The sequence below is a fragment of the Miscanthus floridulus genome, chromosome 18 (assembly GCF_019320115.1).
Source record: "Miscanthus floridulus cultivar M001 chromosome 18, ASM1932011v1, whole genome shotgun sequence".
NCBI classification, from domain to species: domain Eukaryota; kingdom Viridiplantae; phylum Streptophyta; class Magnoliopsida; order Poales; family Poaceae; genus Miscanthus; species Miscanthus floridulus.
The window spans coordinates 34805979-34828320 of record NC_089597.1 but is presented as its reverse complement, the minus strand read 5'-3'; the positions used below and the strand labels follow the sequence as shown (position 1 = coordinate 34828320).

Here is a 22342-nt window from a genome sequence, read left to right as displayed (position 1 = left end):
AGTGGCAACTCAATCGGCAGGGAAAATATATATGCTAAAGAAGCGAATGTGGACTGTATGAGGAATTAAGGGTGGTCTTCTACGAATGTGCGGTACCTACGCATGTGTGGTACACACGTATCAAAGTTCAAACTTTAAAAACTTTAACCAATAGCTTGCTACTTCCCTCTATTTTAAATTATAAAATGTTTTAACTTTTCTAGATACGTTGTTTTAACTATGTATCTAGAGTTCTAGACATATATAGTATATATCTAAGTGCATAGTAAATACGTGCCATATATCTAGAAAATTTAAAATATTTTATAATTTGAGATGAAAGGAGTAACAATTAATTACATAATATAAACTTGGTATGATTATATTTGTAAGCAATTATACTGTCTAATAATTATAAATTTACTAGTGAACATGCTCGTGCGACACGCACGTGGATATCAAAAGAAAACTCATTCATAGAGGATGAATTACAGCTGCCATTAAAATTATGACTTTTTTGAAGTGGAAAAATTCCATTACTCAGTTACCAGTGCCAAATTAGCCCACGTTCATCTATACAACCGAGAATATTGTAAATCAATAGGACAATACCCTGATTCGTGCTATACAATTGACTACATTACAAACTCCTAAGGCATGAAGTACATAAACATTTGTCAATTATGAGCTAATATCTCCATGTCCCACATCAAACAACTTGTAGAGCTTGTGATTGGAGTATGTTGACACTTGACAGTACAGAGCGTCTGTCTTGTGTACTGGCAGCATCTTCCTATTCCCCTCCTACTACTTCTCACATCCTCATATCACACTTCAAATATCTTTCTAAAATATGGATCAAAATAAAGATTGTCACCCCATAAAAATAATCAGATATATCAAAAGAAACCTAACTAAAATTTGGAGTTGCTGGAAGAAACCTCAGATCCTATAGAAGCTTGGAAGTTACCAAAAAGGTTCTACTTGAAGCTGTTTTTTGTGATCAGGGTTTGCTCACTGAAATACAGCAAAGCACTGTCCGCGCAGCAGAAGGCAGCAGCAGTGGCGGCTTCTTCTTGCCGCCGAACTTATCATATCTATCCTATGAAGATAGCAGGAAAAGAAGTATAAAGCTTGAAATTCTTTCTGTGAAAAGCTCCTTTGTCATTATGTGAATTGCAATTTTTATTGAATATTACCCCTTTTGTATTAGGGGGAATTGTGTTTGTGCCCTTGTTTTCACCTTCAACTGCACGGTTGCCCCTCTTTTCTTTAGTTTGCAAATTTGCCCTCCTTCTGTTACATGCAGCCTTCCGTTTGCCCCGCTCGTCACACGGACCAGTTGTGGGCTAATATTACTCTAGTATCCCTTCCTTATCTCTTCCTATCTCTTCGTTTATCCACCGTACCAGCCGCACAAAAGCCACATAGACGCATCCTTCGTGCGGGCGGAAGAGCAGGGCGATCGTGCGGGGCTGCCAGCGGGGGCGTCGCGGGCGGACTGCCGGCACGGGCGGACGGGCGGCGCGGGGAACGAAGCAGACGGGCGGCCGGCGGTCTACTCCAGCGATGGTGGAATTGCTTCCTCGAGAGATTGTGTAAGCTCTTTAGCCTCTGCAGTTACCTGGCTGTGCAATTTCGCTTTCTTTGGAGATTTAGGGTTTTTAGCTTACTATAATCATACGATGTGATGTGTAGGCGTTCGTTAGAGGATGCTTCTATTGAGATTAGAACTGATGACGAGCTTTTAGAATGGTTTGGAAATTACCAAGAGAACGGAACAATGCACATTGATGCGCAGATCAATGAGTTTGGCGGTACACTGCAGTTCTCACCCACGAAAGGGAAGAAGCCCAATAGGAAAGACACACATGTCGATGAAGAGGCAGTTGGAGTTGATGAGGAGGGAAAATACTCTGACAATGAATCACTTGTTGCACTTAGTGACAGTAGCTATGACAGTGGCTTGGCTGCATCTTCTGACTCTAATTTCTCTGATCTTGAGTTACCTGATGATGAAATAGTTGAAGAGGATGACGAAGATGATATTCCTGTCTTCTCTTTTGATGTTGATGCTCCATGTGTCGATATAGGTGTGGTATTTCCCGATGTGAATCAGTGCAAATCAGCGTTAACCCAGCATGCAATCTTGAATGATTATGCTTTTCGTACTATGAAGAAAGACAAGAAGCGATTTTGAGCCAAGTGCTTGAGAGCGCATAAGGGCTGCAAGTGGATTTTTTTTTTGCATCTACCAGCAAGAAATCCCCTGGATGCAAGGCACTAGCGGCTCAAGTGGATTATATTTTCTTTTCTTTTCTAGGCATAAATGTTCAGTAGTGAATAAAACAGTCCATGTCTTTTTATGCAGGTTAAGATGAATGGGCCAATTCACAAGTGTGGTTCAGTCAACACCTGTGGTGACACAATGGCCACAAGTAATTGGGTAGCTGAAAGGGTGGTTGACTGGTTGACGGATGACCCAACAGTGGGACCAATGGATTTACAAAAAAAGTTGAATAAGAAGTACAAAATGAAAATTCCTTATGATAGAGTTTTTAGGGGCAAAGAGAAGGCTCTTGATATAATATTTGGAAAGTGGGATGATAGTTATGACTTGCTGCCCACTTATAGGGCTGAACTATTGAAATCAGTCCCTGGAAGCATTGTTGAGATTGATACTGAAATACATAAGGGGATGTGTGTTTCATGAGATTTTTTGTTGCTCTTAAACCATGCATTGATGGATTTCTCCAAGGATGCAGACCATACATTTCCATTGATGCCACCCACCTAATAGGAAGGTCCAGAGGTCAGTTGGCGGCTGCTGTTGCATTAGATGGGCATAATGGGCTATTTCCAGTTGCTTATGGTGTTATTGAAACTGAGTCAACGGAAAGTTGGACATGGTTTTTACATAATTTGAAGCTTGCTATTGGCATGCCTACTGGTTTGGTTATCAGCACAGATGCAGGTAAAGGACTTGGTGTAGCTGTAAAAGATGTATATCCAGGAGTGGAACATAGAGAATGTATGAGGCATTTGTGGAAAATTTTCAAGAAGCATTATTATGGTGATTTGTTTAATTATAACATGTGGCCGGCCGCCAAGGCTTGCACCATTGAGAAGTTCAATTATCACATGGGCAGGATACAGGAGAAGTGCCCTGAAGCAATAGCATACTTAAATTTGAATCATCCCTACTTGTGGAGTAGAAGTAAATTTTCTGATCATTCCAAGGTAGACTACATCAACAATAACCTCTCGGAATCTTTCAACAATTGGGTGAAGAATGTCAAGGACCTGCAGATTGTTGAGATGCATGACAAGATAAGGCAAATGATAATAACCAAGTTTGAATTGAGAAAAAAGATAGCTATGTCAATGAAAGGCACAATTATCACATCTGTTACCAAGGCTCTTACTGCTCAAAGCAAAGCTATCAAGGACTGCGAAGTTCTAAAATGTGCAAATGGCATTGTTGAAGTAACTGCACCTACTAAATCAGGAGCATCTTTTAGGTATGCAGTGAACTTGGTGCTGAAGACATGCAGATGTAGGGCATGACAAGTGAGTGGAAAGCCTTGTAGACATGCTTTAGCATTTATTGCAAAACTTACTAGAGAGGTACAAATGGAGGACTTTGTCGATGAATACTTCTCTGTTGACAAGTTTAGGAAGACATATTCAGGTGTGTTTAATCCAATGACTTCTAAACATTTCTGGCCACGTGTGAATCTAGGATACAAAATCAAGAAGCCAAAGTTGAGGAGAAAGCCTGGAAGGCCAAGGAAATCTAGGATCAAAGCATCATATGAGCCTGGTGCTAACAATAGGAGGAGGTGTCCTGAATGTCATGAGCTAGGCCATACAGCCAAAAAGTGTCAAGGAGGTCTAACTGCTAGAGAGAAAAAGAGGCTTTTATCTACTGAGAATGCATTTGGGGAAGGAAGTGATGAGCCGAGGACTGCACGTGCATCACAAACAAGGCGCAGGGGTACAACTAGGACTGCACATGCATCACAAACAAGGTGCTGATCTGTATTTATTCAGTTTGTAATATTTTTGGCAGTGCAAACATTCAGTTTATAGTTATCTCACTACTGGTGCAATTTTTCTCTCTTTTTGAAGTGCTACTTAAAGTCAGATGGTAGAAGAAACACCACCAACTAGGACAGGCAGAGGAAGAGGAAGAGGTGTTTCAAGGCTTGCTGCTTTCTTCAATGCTTAAACATGATCATTTGACTGGATATGTAATGACTCGTCACCTGGACATGACATCTTGGCAATTAGTGCCATTATTTTGATCTTAAGATGTGATCTAGACATGTCATATTGGCATATAATGCCGCTATTTTGGTCTTGATATGTGATCTGACATGTCATTTAGGCATATAGTGCCATTATTTTGGTCTGGTGTGATCTGGACATGTAAACAATTTTAGATGTGATTTGGGCAAGTCAACCATTCAGAGTATATGGTGCTTAAATATGATCTGGACCTCTAGTCTATTGCTTACTATCTAATGCAAAATAGATGATGCTTACTAATGGATTGAAGTGCTTTTTATACCAAGTGCAAATATGTATTTATGTACTCATGCACACACCGTTAGTCCTGGTTAACAGAACAGGGGCAATGCAACCATTCAAACTCAAAAAATAGGGGCAAACCTGCAAACTCAGAAAAAGAGGGGCAAGCATGCAGTAAGAGGTCAAAAGGAGGGCAGATATGCAATTGCCCCTTTGTATTATGGAGATAGATTTGCCATTCAACTGAACCTTCCTTCTATAGGGATTATTTTAATTGGAATTTTCTTCCATCACGGAGTAGTCCTTCTATTGCTTTGTATTTTTTTTCTTAAGTTGGTCAGCAAGCTCTTTGCTGGCTCAATGCGATAAAAGTTCTTAAAAAAATTACCAGCATATTGCACCATTTTAATTGGAATTTTCTTCGATCATGGAGTAGTCCTTCTATTGCTTTGTAAAAAAATTTCTTAAGTTGGTCGGCAAGCTCTTTGCTGGTATAGAAGTTTAAAAAAATTGCCAGCATATCCTAGAACTTTGACAGGCAATATATAATTATAATCGCAGTGTTTCTATGTAGCTTACCACATTGTTGATCACCACAATGACCTTGAACTGCAACCTCTTGATTTAGATTGCCAGAACTTTGACTGCAAAGCAAGAAATTTCATTCAGTGATCCATGCTTACTGGCAGAGTTCAATGCAATGTTCCCATACACTCCTTTTTTTAGGAAATTTCCATATACATAATGGATTATTTACTTTATAAGTAGTTATTAATCCTTACTTGTCTGAAACTGTACAGACTGGAAAATCCAACCAATTATAGCATTCACATTACTCATCAGAAAGAGAGAGCAGCATTGACCCAAGTAAAACCTGCTCATAAAATTCACAAGAGATACAAAATGCTCAAACATCTGGCAAATCATATAGTTGATAGTACAATATTTGAATATACTCCAGAAGAATTCTAAATAGATTTCACTGCAAAACTGAAACCATGAAACCACCACATGAAAACAATAATTTTCATATAGTATATAGCAGTAAGAAAATTTGTAGCACTAAGTTCTTACTGCACTTGGTGCAAACCTCAATGTATTAGCAAGACTCCTATCTAGTCCAACATTATAAGATTGTTGCTTGAACAAAACTGAAACAAAAAAAGTTTTATATATCTCATTGGGATGACTAATAGTCCTATACTCTTATATCATCAAACTCTGTTTTTCTTCTGAAGCTCCTTTTCTATAGGAATAGCGTTAGTTTTCAATCTTATGGGAAGGGAGATGTACCTGACGGAGGTGTGGTGAGTAGTGTCGACGGGGGCAGCCCGTGTCTCCTCCCCTCTCATGAGCTAGCCGCATACCATGCCTATGGCCATGAGCAAGGCCGTTCCCGACTTCCCGTAACAAGCAGCAGTGAGCACCCCTTCCCTTCAGAGAAGGAAAGAGCTTACCAGGGCGCTAGAGCATTGCTACACCAGATCATTGTTATGCGCCACTCCTAGCTGAATACAAAAAGGAAGAAAAGGACTGCCATGTTGCCTTATTAATTAAAATAGTAAATACTAAACATATTTATAAAAATCTATTTCTGTCACTGATCCGACTCATTTGTTCCAAGCCATAATAGAGAATTACCCAACAGCTAATAAGTCAGATAGAATAATTGCTGCAGCCCTGACAATTGTTGTAGCACCCTAAGAATTCAATTTCCTAGTTCGGGTGTGGACCTGAAAATAAAGAAGCCTAATTACATGTTAAAGTAGCATAAGCAAGTCACATAGCTACAATAATGGATAACACTATTCACTTCTGTTAAAGTGGTAATAATAAAATAAAATAAAAATACTGGATTGGCATGCCAGAGTTTATATACCTTTCCAGGTCCTTGACCTTGCTTTGATAAACTCTCAACTTCAGTGTCATACTTCATGGTCCGAAGCATTCTAGTTTTTTTCCTCCAAAAATAAACCATGTGCAAACTCATGAAGAATAATCCCAAGCTAGTATAATTCAGAAATATAGAGACAAAATATTAGAACGAAATATGATAGAGTATTAATGAGCCAAATAAAACAACAGGTTAATTTGAATTGTAGAAATACGTACCAATTGGACTGGCATTATCCTTGAAGTTTGACAACCGCAAAACCCGCATGTTTCTATAGTATGGCAATATGTAGAAAGAAATATGTCAGATCGAAAATTAATGCTCGATCGCATGCATGGATTGTTGATATAAGTGGATCGTCTGAGTCCGAGGAGTCGAAGGAGGCGAGAAGCAAGGAGAGATGGCGTTCACGTCCTCCATGGGTAAGTACTAAGATGAGTTTAATCTTGTTCGTCTTGCACACACAGTCTGGCGTCGGCGGGTCTTTCATGGAGCCGAGGACCGGCGGGGCCATGTTCAAGACGGAGCGACGTCGCGAGCCAGATCGATCTGCTGCATGTACACATGAATACCAGATGCCGGGACGTGGTGCTATACGCGCGCGAAGCTTGGACCTGGATCTGCGGGCGCGACGCTGCAGACTTGGACGTGGGCGTCACGGTGAGGTTGTTCATGACGATGTACTTTGCCATGCGGCATCGCGGTAAAACGTACAACGGCTGCGTCAAGGATGCCTTGCGGCGGGAGCCGCACATGGGTGGGTACGGCCATGGGCAGAAGTTTGTCGGTGAAAAAAAAGGCAGCCCGCAATCGGTCCACTTATCAGATTAAGGCGGAAGATCCAGAGCATCTCTAGGAGTTTGGCAAATTTTACTGATTTGTCAACTCTCAAAATTATATGTCAAGTAAAAAAACAATCCATCTCCAAGAGTTTGGTATTTTTGACTTGGTAAAATAAAAAAAACCCGTTAACAAAATGAAGAGGCCCGCTAAGCGAACTAAGAGCCCCGCTAAGAAACGAAGAGCCCCGGGATGCCAAGCCATATACGCGCGCGTATATTTGCGCGCGCGGAGGAAAGATTTGCCAAGTTGCTATTGATGCTAAGTTGTTTTGCCAAACTGTTGGAGGCTATTTTTTCTTGTTTTGCCAAAATTATATGGATGCCAAGTTGAGATAGCAAACTCTTGGAGATGCTCTTAGATGCGTTTGGATCAGTTTTTAACGTAGATCTTAGGGACTCAAGTTTAGTGGATAGGAATATCAGGGTGAGAGACTATTTTCAATTCCTTCGCTCTTTTATAGTATAGATTTAGATAAACATAAATAATATAACATAGAGTAAATGAATGACCAAAATGCAGTTTATAATAACACCGCGTGATTTCAACCTGCATCTTATAAAACGGAACAGAGTATTCGCGTGACACCATGCCCCCTTCCCCAAGTCATCAACGCAGACCAAAGCGGCACATTACCAACCCTGATAGTTGTAGTTTCTTCTGTACACGCGATTGCTTGTCGGTCCAGAGTCCAAACAGAGCCATCCCCAGTCCCTCCTTCGCCGATACAGACCACCTACTGGCGCTGACGCTGACCAGAGGCTAAAACAATCACTCCTCCCAAACCCCAAAGAGCCAGCCCCACGGTCTGCTCGTGAAAAGCGCCCGACGTGGCTTTTTGACGTGCACGCCGCACGGCCGCAGTCGTGTCGTGTCGTGCGTGGCCGCACGGCCGGCGCGCCCCACCCACGGGGTCGGGGACCGACCGGACCGCATGAAACTGCCGTGCGCACGGCGGCGGCGTGGCCGTCGGGCGGCGTCGTCGGTCTACGCCACGGGTACGTTGGACCTTGGACGAAACCAGCAGGCAGCAGCGTCGCCCTCCCTGCTTTTGACGTACTAGTACGGCTGCCGCTGCCCGGTTGGCCGCCGCCGGCCGATGGCTGATTACGGGATCCGTCCTCCTATTTGCTTGCCATATTTTTTTAATCAATGAATAATATTTTTCTCTACGACAACTTAGCTAAGGCACGTGTCATCCGTCCTTTTTTATTCGAATCTACTAGAAGGAAGTAAGGCGTGATTTCTCCTCGGATCCACCCAGCCAGCTGAATCTCGCTACCGGGAACCTTCTGCCTGCCTCATCCGATCCGGACTCCCGGCCGGCAAATTCTCGGTGGCGGTCGGTGTGTCGTGTGTGTTGTCGTCACAGCCTCACAGGGTTCTAGAGCGAGCCCATTGGCGTGGCAAGTTCTTCCGAGCGGAGACAAGACACGACACGGCACTGCAATTTCCCCATTGGCGTGGCGAGTTCTTCCGAGCGGACGGCCGGAGCGGTCGTGACTCGTGAGCAAGTGGACAAAGGCCCCGGCAAGTACTGTGTATTACGTCCCTAGCTTTGACGACGAGAGCTCCTGCGACTCGTGACAGGACGGAGTTTCTCAAACTCTTGTTCCATCGGCCGGCAAGGTTTCATTTGACGTGTGCGTGCGGCCGTACGTGACAAAATTCCGCGCTGACAATGTACGGTGTGTGTATGTAAAGATAGCCCCTTGACAGGTACAGGCCGGAAGCAGGCTGCAGATCGATGGAAGAAGGATCAGATGGCGAAACTTGGCTGGTCCGATCCAATCGCGACCGTCTACACGGCTGACCGGTGACCGGAATAATCTGAAAGCGTGCACGGCTTAGGGTGCACCATGGCAAAACCTTGCGGCTTCGGATGTCAAAAAACTTGACCTGCGTGCTCGTGCCCGTGCCTCGTGTCTCGTTCGTGCCGAATGCGTCACGCCGACACGTACGCCCGTCACTCATCACAATGTCGCTTCTTCGTCTCTACTACTCCTAATTGCTTGTGATCGTCAAAACGCTTAACTTCTATACCTAGGTTCTAACGGCTCTGTGTTCAGGCTGCTTGCGTACGCAGCTACGTATACGTACCATCAGCCGTGGTACTGATTCTCTGCCCACAAAGCTGGCGCGCGCACTGAACTTCCTTGTTTTATTATCACACACGATGCAAGCTTTTGCAAGCAAATAATTGGGTGCCATAACCAAGCGATAAGACTCGTGTGTCACGCAAATAATTGGTTTAAATTAGCTAAGCCCTTACCGAATTCGGAGACCGAGACCCCGAACGGACACGCAAACGACACACGTACGGCCGCGGATCCCCAGTGCAAAAGGCCGTGCATTTCAGTGGAACCTGCAAGCTGAGTCACGATCCAGATTCCCCGATTTTCCTGCCGTTGCTGCCATTTCGTCTCTTCTTACGTCTCATTGGCCATGAAAAGCAAAGCTTGTGCTGTTGTGCACTTGTGCTAGCTTCGTCAATAAAACAACCCGGCAAACTCCCCAATCCTGTATCGGCGGCCGGCGCGGCGCCGTGCCGAGTTCGTTCCCAAAGATATAACCTGGAGTATTCCTCGGTTTGTAGTTTATGTAACTAAAGCTTGTGACGGCAGCACAAGCGTTGCAGGATCTCAATGATGAAATGAATTAAAATTTTGTATTTTAAACGATTGGAGCTCTCTCTACAAATTCCTACGAGAATCTGGACCGCCAGCAGGTCTCAAGATTGGTAAAGACGTTTATGTAAATAATACCCCGCGCGTTGCTGCGGGAATTTTGCAGTGCTATATATGAAAAATTGTCGCATATAAGAAGCATCAGTAGGCTCGAGCAAGCAAAAGAAAATTTTAATTATTACATAGATTGGGCAGCCCAAGCATCTTGGCTACAACTAAAGTTTGAAACTACGATTGTTGAAATCATTTACATCATGCGAAGCCAGCATGTATTTTTACAGGATATTAACATTCAAGTGAAAAGCAAAGAAACAATTTTTAATCCATGAGACATGGAAGAGAATGAGGAACATGTACTTCGTTGTTAGGCATGACAACAAATTCTAGTGGCTCTTCTAACCGGAGAAATGAGACGTGGAGCATCAGTATAGTCACCACCGATAAGCATCATGGCATTACAGTTCATGGACGAGAACAAAGCAATAGATAGACAAAAGAAGGCCAAACAGTGATCCTTTATATGCCCACACAACAGCGGAGGATAAAATAAAATTGAGACACGGCGAGTGAATAAGTAGCTAATGGAACAAATAGTACAGAAGGTGTGTGATGGAAAAGAATTAAGTTCATGGTTGGTGCTCGTTGAACAAACAAAAAAAATAGACAATAAGCAATTAAGCAATAAAAAAATGAAAAGAACAAATAAACAATTAAGAGATCCGCCGCTTATCTGATCTTGATCGGCGCTCAGCAGCAGGCTAATGATGGTGTGCTCCATCGGTTGCTCTCTGCTGGTGTGCACGGCGGGAGGCTGGAGTGGCATGGATCGCGCCTCCGTGGCTCCATGCGACCATGCCTCCATTGGTGTGCAGCAGCCTAGCAGCGTCTCAGGCTCGCTATGCCTGTTTTTCTTCGAACGACAGTTCAAGTAGCAGGTTGTTGTCATTGAGCTGTTTCAGTGTCAGGCGGTCAGGCCATCATGGTCATCGATATATATATGGATGGCAGGATAGCGAGATTGTAGAGCAGCACACGATGATCCTTCGTATGTCCACAGGCACATATGGAATGGAATTGAATTGAATGCTTCCTTGGTGGATATGAATCGTATGTTTCAGAGCAAATATGTTAAAGAATGATTGCTTAAATCCTTCCACTTTCTAGCAGTTTTATGTGTATTTAGTGGAGAAGATCAGGTGGCCACGCAGTGGAGACATGAAGCAATGAAGACGTGCGCAAGGGATGTGAAATTTTGATGACGTGGCAGCATGAGGAGCGAGAGAAATACTGTATCTCCTATTTAGTTTTTTTTTTTGTGAATTGATCTCCTATTTAGTTATAGAATGTAGTTTATAACTATTTTTTGAGCTACATTGTGTTCGCATGTACACGGAGATGTGGGAAGTTCTCTTCCATTTTCTAAAAAAAATTGGGTTCCCATATTGTGCAGGAAATCCCTGTTTTTTTTTATCATGAAAGCGTTCACATTTCTTTTGGAGCAACCTGTCCCCAAAAGTTGTACCAGCACATTATTGTGATCTACTATAGCATTATTATCCTCTGGACCTAACACTTTGCATGCTGCCTCAAGAAAGCCTAGTAGGTGAAGGTTTAGCTCGCCATTGGTGGCACAAAATTGATGATTCGGCGGTTTGTGTAATGCTGGCGTAGAGAGGTAGAGCACTGTGACGTACTCCTACTCCTAGTACAGGATGAATCGTGTCTATTTCCGACGAGCATATGGATCAACGAAGAGACCGGCTGATCGAACAATAGAAAGTTAATGAGTCCTCTTGCGTATGAACTCTTAACTTATCAGCATTCAACAGGGTATATTTATCTTTATTATACGTAATTTTAATGCTGCTTTGTGGACAACGCTAAGTTCCCACCGGAGTTAGACTGTCTCCAACAAGTGACCTATATAGGCACTTAAACCCAAAATAGATAGCAAAAAACCCAAAATTGGCCTCTAAAAAAGTATCTATATGGTAGACCCATTTTGAGTTGCCTGAGAGACACAACCCAAATATGAGCATCATCTCTCCTGAAAACTCATTTGCAGAAATGATTCTCTTTTGGGTCATGTTGTTGGAGAAAATACTGAATGAGTATTGAACTCTTTGCCTGTAACGCTACCCAAACGTCGAATTGGTCTTATATTTTGGGTGTTGTTGTGGACATAGTCTTAGGAAAAATATAGATTTAAAAGGAGGCCATAACAATTGATGTATTGCCGGATCAAAACCTGACCAAATTTTTAAATTTTATAACCGTCATCAATGGATTTCAAACTAACCAGTTGTGAACATGCATGAAAGACAAAGAATATGTATAGATTCTTCATGCAACATACTTTCATAAATTTTTATTAAATGTTATATTTGTATATTGACTAGCAAACGTGCACGTACATACACCTTATTGAGCAGTCATCTAGACTACTCGTGGCCTCAAGATTTATGTAACGATTATGTCATCTTCTAATACGTCTTGGAATCATATTCCGTATTATGGTTAGATGTGCGTTATTCTAATTCATATGAGCACCGGTCGTAACTCTTGGTTACGAACAAGATAAAGATATGCACGAGGGCATTATAGGAAGTAAAATAATAACGGTTGAGAAAAAAAAAACTATTTTGACTTTAGTATTTCGGAGACCATAAGAAGTCAACAGCGTTAAGCGCATTTATGACCGAAAGGAAGTATCCTATTAATCCTACATTTTTATCCCTTTTCTTTCCCCAACCACTTGTCGACAAATAATGAAAAGGCGAGTATGCTGCTGCTGAAATTCTATAAGAGGCTAAAGTAGGGCATTATCGCGGTGGACGCCATTACTTGATTGCCGTGTGATCACTTATCTACGGGATGCCTTCGTGCAGCTCTTGGAGCCGACGGTTGTGCCCCTTTATTTATATGCATGCAGTGCAGATGCGTAGGATGGCTGCATTTGATCGTGCGAGCCCATCATTCGGGCATGAGCAAATTGTTCGGTCCATGAGATGCCATGACGAACAAAGGATCATAAAGGAAGGTTCAGATTGGCCGTACTTTTTCTTTCCCGGGAGTGAGAGGTCACCATCGTCAGCCGAAGAGATGCAAGATGGAGAGTTCGTTCGTGGAGGCTAAAGGCTAAAGGACCGGCAGGAAACGAAACATGGAGTGGTCACGCAAGCAATGAGGAAAAAGAAACGAAAAAGAGCCAAGAGGCCGCGACGAATCGAACATGCGTGAACGCAAAAGAGAAAGGTGATCGAAATGATGAACCGACCGAGTTCGATGCGCGCCCTAGCGAGCCACTCCTAGCTACCTATCGCGAAATGAAAATTTTTGATGTCACGTTGGATGTTTTAAAAATGTCGGAAGGAGTTTTCGGATACTAATAAAAAAAACTAATTACATAGCTCGTCTGAAAACTGCGATACGAATTTATTAAGCCTAATTAATTCATCATTAGCGCATGTTAGTTACTGTAGCACTTATGGCTAATCATGGACTAATTAGTCTTAAAACATTCGTCTACACGATTTCCAACCAAACTGTGCAATTAGTTTTTTTCGTCTATATTTAATACTCCATGCATGTACCGCAAGATTCGATGTGATAGTTTTGTGTAAAAAAATTTTGGAACTAAACCAGGCCTAACAAAGGCAAGACTGTGTGTGTGTCTAGGGCCAACATCGTTTTGAATTCCGAAAGGTTCTTTGCCCGTCGAGCGTCGAGATATATATGAAAAATCCTCACCCCTTTTATGTGTATATCCGCATTTCACGAACAGTTGGGAATTGGGATGGACAGTAACATATCTGTTTCTTTGAGCAGATGCTCTGTTCATTTACAGAAGAGAACAGGAGAGATCTGGCAGCAGAGACGTGCCTGCAGGCCACCGTGCACCAGTCAAGGCGCGAGCAGCCGGGGGGGCTAGCTACCCCCGAAGAATGATTGGACAGAAAACAAGAGGATGCTGTAGCAAACACCAGCCTTTAGCTGGTGTCTGCTTGTCCCTCGCAACCTTCCAACCCATCCTTGTTTTTGCAACTTGTTGCTAGAGGGCGCGGTAGCTTGCTGCGCCTTGCAGCTATCCAATTTAGCAGAGATGGCCATCGAACTGGCGCCATGTGAAGGTGATAAATCATGCAGGAGTATGCCAGCTGAGATCCACTAGTGTTTTTCTGGTGAATCTGATTTTTTTTTTTGTCATCCGTAGCATGTCATGAATTTCGTGTGTTGCCGTAGCATAGTACATCATGTTATTATTGTCAAATATCTGGTGAATAAGAGTATATATACTGGTTTTTGGAAAGCTTTTTGGGTTTTGAAAATTGATAAATCATTTTGCTTCTCTCTTTTTTTTAAAAAAAAAACAAGAGGTTGTAAATGTCAAGGTGTCCTATCTGGGTGGAATTCGAACAAGTTTTGATTGGTACTCCGATCCACTGGGCTAGCGGGAACAGCAGGGCTAAACTAAAACAATTAGCCCGTTAGTTTCGTCGTAAATGATCATAGATTATTTACTACTAACTGATTTGATATAAGAGAAAAATACTATTTCAACTTATAATCCATAATCGTACACGAGCAAGCTGAATAACTCAGGGCACTAGTAGACCGGAAGGGGCAGATCGAGTGCGTTTGCGCTAGCTAAACTAATGGCGGAAAGGGCCAAGTACAGATGCGCACACTGAAGAGAATATTCCAGGGCACAGAATCGTTGCTGCTTTTCTGGTGAAAGGAAAGTCGGTGCACCGCAGGCGTAGTGCGTGTCTCCTTGCGAGACGGTTTTGGAGCTTGTGGCACAGTTTGGCGCTTCGACAAAAAAATATCGTGGTTGGCTGGTTGCAGCAATGCCCGCCCGTTGGCCAATGGCATTCCACGGTTTTAAATTTTAAGGCAGGCGATGGCTTCTTATACTACCCCATCTCGATCGAGAAAGGTGTAAACCTGCTGGTAGCTCAGTTGTATGGCGACGGCGTTTGTCACGGACGTCGACGTCGCGTTAGAAGAAACAGGGATAGATAGAGAGGAAAATTCACCAGCGGTCCATAAAGTTGGCACAAGGTGTCACTTAGGTCCTTAACTTTCAAAGTGATATCTGTAGGTCCCTAAAGTTGACAGAGGGTGTCATCTAGGTCCCAAACTTTCAAAGTGATCACCGGAAGTTCCTAAACTTGGCAGATGGTGTCATCCAGGTCCCAAACTTTCAAAGTGATCACCGCAGGTCCCTAAACTTGACAAAGGGTGTCATCCAGGTCCAAATACTGTAGCGATTCGGCACAGAATTTTAAAAAAAAGAAATCTAAATTTTGGTAATGTAGCTACATTCTGCAGAAAATTCTAAAAATTGTATCTTTTTAATACGATCTCGCACGAAGATGATTTTTATATAAAAGTTGTAGCTCTCGACGGGATCTACAACTTTCTAGTTTTGAGTTTTTTAATTTGAGGTCGCTAATACACTCAAAAAAATTAAATAAATTTTCAGCAGTATATTAATCGCGTACGAACGCTTGTCGCCTTGAAAAAAAAACAAATCTTCTTTATATGTCATCTGATAGAGATAATTTCTATATAAAAATTGTAGCGCTCGATGAAACCTACAACTTTCTAATTATGAGTTTTTAATTTAAGGTCGGTAAGATGCTAAAAAAGTTAAAATGCTGATTTCAGTTCATGTATAGTGGTTTTGCATTTTAAATTTTTTTGAACATCTTAAAGACTTCAAATTGAAAAACTCAAAATTAGAATGTTGTAGATCTCATCGAGCGCTACATCTTTCATATAAAAAGTATCTCCATTTGATAGCATATAAGAAAGATATGTTTTTTTCAAGGCGACAAGCGTTCGTACGCGATTAATATACTGCTGAAAATTTATTTAATTTTTTTGAGTGTATTAACGACCTCAAATTAAAAACTCAAAACTATAAAGTTGTAGATCCCGTCGAGAGCTACAACTTTTATATAAAAATCATCTTCGTGCGAGATCGTATTAAAAAGATACAATTTTTAGAATTTTCTGCACAATGTAGCTACATTATCAAAATTTAGATTTCTTTTTTTAAAATTCTGTGCCGAATCGCTACAGTATTTGGGACCTGGATGACATCCTCTGTCAAGTTTAGGGACCTGCGGTGATCACTTTGAAAGTTTGGGACCTGGATGACACCCTCTGCCAAATTTAGGGACATCCAGTGATCACTTTGAAAGTTTGGGACCTAGATGACACCCTCTGTCAACTTTAGAGACCTACAGATATCACTTTGAAAGTTCAGGGACCTAAGTGACACCTTGTGCCAACTTCGTGGACCGCTGGTGAATTTTCCTCATAGATAGATGGGGGCGGAGTGAGCCGAGAGCACTCGGCGAGTGCGTGCCGCCGGCGCGCCCACGCATCCTCGTCAGCGCCCGCCTGGAGGGGAGAGCGTGCAGCTGCGCTTGCTCCCCACGCGCTGGCCGCTCGCTTGCCGAAACGGGGGGGTGGGGGCCGAGGGCCGACGCAGCAGACACCGCGCCGCGCGCCCGAAATTTTTTTATTTTTAACCTTTTAAAAAAATCATAAATATGTCTATTGAGGTAAGATTTTAAAATCTAGACCCTTAGCTCGGCGCCAAGTACACTTCTCGGCATCATCGTTGCTGACGCCGAGGTCTTGGGCTCGACGCAGACGTGGCGATGACTTAGCAAGCAGCTCGGCGTCGTAGATCATGGTGCTGAGCTTGGCGCCGTATATCTTGGCGTCAGGATCTATGGCGCCGAGGTGGTGTTTTAACTCCACCTCAACCTTCCTGCCCGAGCATTTCTCCTCTTCTTTCTCCCCCTCTCTTGGGTTTTTTCTCTCCCCACTTCGCCCTACATCACGAATCGGCATACTGGACCTTAGAAACTTTGATTTGATCCGTGATCTTCGAGAGCAAGGTATCCTCGTTCCCTTCTATTTTTTTCGCATCGATTCAGTATATATTAGTCAGATTTTTCAACCTAAGAATCGTCATTACTTAGGATTTCATGCAATTTTTAATATTTGTATTATACAACCATAGGATGCCAAGACGTGGAAAAGCTAGCAAACCAATGTAACCTCAGTGCATGTTGTTATGTTATGGGTTCATTATTGTGCATCAAATGGTAAACCCTAGGTTTAGGGTTTAATGTTAATTGCTTTCAGTTCTTAGAATAAAATTGGTTGATTTGTAGTTATGGCTGGATGACCGAAAATGCCTTCGATCGATTGCCTCTGCCTAGTGGTGTTCTAGTGCCCATATGCTTTTGCGACGATCCTTGCAAGGTAACCAAGTCCGATGAAGATGATACGTATAGACAGAGGTATTGGATGTGTTCTAATTTTGCGTTTGAGCCAACACTTTGTCAGCGCCGCATTAACAAGATGGTGATGAATTGATGTTTGTGTCATATGACATCTTGCATGATTTTTTTGTTTTGTAACAATTGCATTTTTTGCAGACTCCTCCACTGCTCTGTGATTTTGAACAGTGGATCGACATTGAGATCAAGCCTGAAGACAACGAATAGATGCGGAACTATTGCGATGGGAGGCAGATAACAAGGAGATGATGGAGAAGAGACGCGGAGAGAATGCTGCAAAAAAAAGAGCACAAGAAAGAGGAGGAAAGAAGGCGTGTTGCTACGTATAGGGAGGAGAGGAAGAAAAAGCTTGAGCGTACACGCCGAGCGAAAGCAGCGATGGAGAAGAATTCCGATGTCCTGAGAAAGGGAAAGTGATCTTTTTTCACTCAGTAGTCTCCATGACTTGCTAGTTCTATGGTTTATTTACGAATAATGTTGTATACTGTCAGCATGTACTTCTAATATTATTGTGTTGTTTAATGTGGTATAGCATTTGACTTTTTATTATGTAGTTGTTTTCATTATTTATGGTCATAATATTCAGTATAATGTTGCGGACGTAGTGAAATATGATCACGTGCTGCAAACACAACCTAACGAAGTAGGGCATTATATAATTCAACATACAAAACACATGAAAATGGCATGTGAGAACATGTACCGAACTAGGGTATAAAGTTCCTTCAACTAAACCTAACATGCCTTAGGTAATTAAACCAAACAACAAACACATGGATGTGCCATATGAATAAAATAGGGTCGTTCTAGTAGTGTAGCCACATAGCAAATTGTGTTGCACTTTCTCCACAGTAGCCTTCCATTGTTGGTGGTGGTGGTGGCGGGGGTGACGGCAGAGGCCCCTTGTTATTGTGGTTAGAGCATGTGCAATATAGATCATTGCAGGTGCAATACGGTGGTGGCGGACGTCGATGGAGTCGCAGCGGATACCGGGCGTGGGTGAGGCCGACGAGGCAGGGCGACGGTGGCACGGCCGGGCGTTGCAGGGGCGGGGCCCCGCCGTGGCACGCGGCGGCGTGGGATGGCCGGCGCTCCGTGCGGCGAAGCCGGCACGGCGGGCGAGGCCAGGCGCGGGCGCGGCGTGACCACGGCACGGGCACGGGTGGTGCGTGCGGCACGGCGGGCGGGCGAGGGCGGCATGGCGTGGGCGCGGGGTCCAGCGTGGTGAGGACGCGGGGTTCGACAAGGGCACGGGGCGCGGCGCCGGCGAGGTGGCCGCCACGGCCGCGGCCTAGGGCGCGGGCTGCCGGTGGCGGGAGAGGGCCCGGGCGGCGGCGGCAATGCGCTGATTCGGGCGGGCGCTGGCGGTGCGAGAGAGAGAGGGAGAGCAAGAAAGGAAAGGAGGGCCCATACGTAAGACAGGCTGGGCGCCAGTAAGTACAGCGCCGTGCTCGGCGCCAAGATCTACGGCGCCGAGCTACTTGCCATGTCACCGCCACGTCTGCGTCGAGCCCAAGAGCTCGGCGCCAGCAATAATGGCGTCGAGACGTGCTGACGCTGAGCTAAGAGTCCAGATTTTAAAATCTTACCTCCGGAGACATATTTGTAAATTTTTTTTAAAAAAAAAGTTAAAAAATAAAAAATTCTGGCCATGTGGACGCGGAATCATGTGGGGGGTACGGAACTTAAGTTGCCGGCTAATCATGGAGTGACTGGCCTACCGATCTCTGATCGCGGGAAGTACGGAGCCGCGGCGGCCTCGACCTTGCCTGGTCACCACTTCAGTGGATCTGCACTATTAGAGACTTACAGACTGTAGAAAAGTATTGGTGAGTGTGAATTCAGTGCTTTATGTAGGTTTTTACTTTTACCGCCTACCGTAGAGCTTTTCTTCAGGTCATCATCCAAGCGAAGCGAGCGTTCTGCCGACTCATTGCCCTGACTGCGCGCTACGAAGCACAATCAGTTCAGGTCGCGTGCTGTACGTGGCTCTCGGGGTGTGTTTAGTTTCTAAAAAGTTTTTCAAAAAATGCTATAGTAGTCATTACATCGAATTTTACGATACGTGTATGGAACATTAAATATACACGAAAAAAAACTAATTGCACAGTTTAATTAAAAATCACGAGACGGACGTTTTGAGTCTAATTAGTCCATGATTGAATACTAATTACCAAATAAAGACGAAAGTGCTACCATAGCCAAATTTCCAAATTTCGCGGACTAAACGCGCACTCGGGTGAGGTCTCCGGAACACTCGTCTAGCTGCACCTTTCGTCCGTCCTTTCCCTGGGCTGGCCATATAGGCAAACACTCGTCTAGCTGCACCTTTCGTCCGTCCTTTCCCTGGGCTGGCCATATAGGCAATCAATGGGATCGGTCGTTAAGTTCCGGGCCTGCACTGATTTCGCTCGCCACAACACGCTCTGTCCTACTGTATTCTTATCTGAATCTGCACCTCGGGTTCCATCTGCTGACTCTGAAGTGGTCCAGTTTTGCCGCCCGCATACGAGTCCATTGGGTGCAGTGCAGTGGAGGGGGGTACTAGGAACTGCAGAGTACAGAGTACAGACTACAGAGTGCCCTTCCTCCTTCGTGGCCACCTCTCCTGACTCCTGGTCCTGTGCAGGTCGTTCATGGGTTTGATTCAGCTACGACTACGAGCAGTCTCAAGACACTGCACGTTGTATCCGCCATGATGATTGCGATAATCTTTTTGCCCATGTCATTGGACTTGGACCTTTGCGTCGCAACGATACAGGAGGGCAGGAGGATAAATGGAGCAAGGAGCATCCAATAGCTCAATCAGAACCAGTGCTGTACGATTTACGAACCAGTGTGAACCACACGACGTCTCAGATATGAAAGTATAGACCGTAGATGTGCAGTACTGGGGCTAACATATATATCGCCATATCGCTGTCAATTTTTGGACTCACTCAAATAAGGATTTTGGAACGCACGAATTACGAACCAGACGACGGACGACTCATATGCCCAGACATCCCGCTCGGATACGACTTGCATCTTTCCACGTATATATCGTTTCGCAAAAAAAAATGTATACCTTGTTCTCGCAGTTCTTTTATGTGTTGAAAAAAAGGATACGGCGTTCGTTCTTCGTTGCGTTCCGCCGCCCATGAAATCATTTTTGCCTTTCAATTGTGGGCTGTTCAAGTAAGGCCCCATATTACAGCCCACTTTTGGCTTTTGTGGGCTTCGAGAATGCAAAAAAAAAAAAAAAACAATCTTGGTATCCTTATAAAAAAACTTTGTTTGTGAATCCAAAGACATTATTTTCAATAATTATTACAAAGGAAGCCTATAAAACCTTTGTTTCACTTATTTGGCAACACATATGGCATAGATGGCACCCACTTAGTGAATTACTCCCTCCGTTCCAAATTATAATACATTTTGTTTTTTTTAGATAATTTTTTACTATATATTTAGCCATAGTGTATATCTATGTACGTAGCAAAAACTATTATTAGAAAAGCCAAAATGTCTTATAATTTATAATAAAAGAAGTACATATCAGCACATGGTGGGCTGACGACATCCTTCAACAAAAACTAATGATGAAGTTATGATCCTATTTCGTCGTAGATCGATTTGAGCAATGGGGCCTTTTATGGATTCAGGATGCAACTCGGTATCAAGAGCAAAGCACGAGGAGTTCTAAAGGATCACATTCCCTGGATGTCCCAGCGTTTATACTATGGATATGCGAAGGTAGAGATATTGAGTGACAGCAGTATGACTTGAAAGAAAGAAATGTATGCATCATATATCCAACTTGTTTTTTCCATGCTCTTGACTCCAATTTCAATTAAGCAACTAATCCCAATCCCCCTTAATAGTACAACCATAGACAAAAAAAAAAAATCCTAACACTAAGACCCTATTTGTTTGAGTTTTTTTTCCACTTCTAGACTACTAGCTTTTGCTAGCAAACAACTCCCTAAAGCCAAAAGCCTCTAGAAGTTTTTTGGCTTTTGAAAGATTCAAAAGCTTCTAGAAAGACCAAACCAACATGCCCTAAGTCTAGGTGCTTTTATCACAAGTACGCACTTAGACTCTCTCTCTCTCTCTCTATATATATATATATATATATATATATATATATATATATATATATATAGGGAGAGGCTATTCAGCAGCCGGCTACAAAATAAGTTATTCTGTATCCACCTCTATTTACCATAATTTTATATACTAATTTACCATAATGTCAATACATATTTACGATAGTTGGGTTACTATAACACATGGGAATATTTACCATAACGTTATAGTAAACCACTTAGTAAGGAGTTACTGTAAATCTCGTAAATTAACATAGTAATTATCGTAACTCAAAGTGGCTACAGAATAAGTTATTCTGCAGCCAGCTATAGGATAGTAGTTCTCTCTCTCTCTCTCTCTCTCTCTCTCTATATATATATATATATATATATATATATATATATATATATATATATATATATATATATACTTGTACGAAGGAATAAACTATTATAAATTGATGCTATTGGATTATGTGGCATGTTGTCGTGGACAACAAAATACTTCTATGTCTTGCTGTTGTGGACATCACAATTGCATGTGCTAGTGGATTTTAATTACATTTGGTAGTGCATTGTTGAGATGGACAACTTGTATGTTGAGATACATAGCTATTGGGGTTTAGGATTATATATATATTCAGTAGCCGGTTACAAAATAAGTTATTCTGTAGCCACCTCCATTTACTATAATTTTATATACTAATTTACCATAATGTCAATACATATTTACGATAGTTGGGTTACTATAACACATGGGGATATTTACCATAACATTATATTAAACCACATAGTAAGGAGTTACTATAATATCGTAAATTAACATAGTAATTATCATAACTCAAAGTGGCTACAGAATAAGTTATTCTGTAGCCAGCTACAGGATAGTAGTTCTATATATATATATATATATATATATATATATATATATATATATATATATATATATATATATATATATATATATATATATATAGATAGATAGAGATAGAGATAGAGATAGAGATAGAGATA

At 42.6% G+C, this 22342-nt stretch overlaps 1 pseudogene; it reads left to right on the top strand.

Moving 5' to 3' along the window:
- The first annotated feature begins 2407 nt into the window (after positions 1–2407).
- On the top strand, positions 2408–7237 carry LOC136523641 (uncharacterized; annotated as a pseudogene).
- The last annotated feature ends 15105 nt before the right edge of the window (positions 7238–22342 follow it).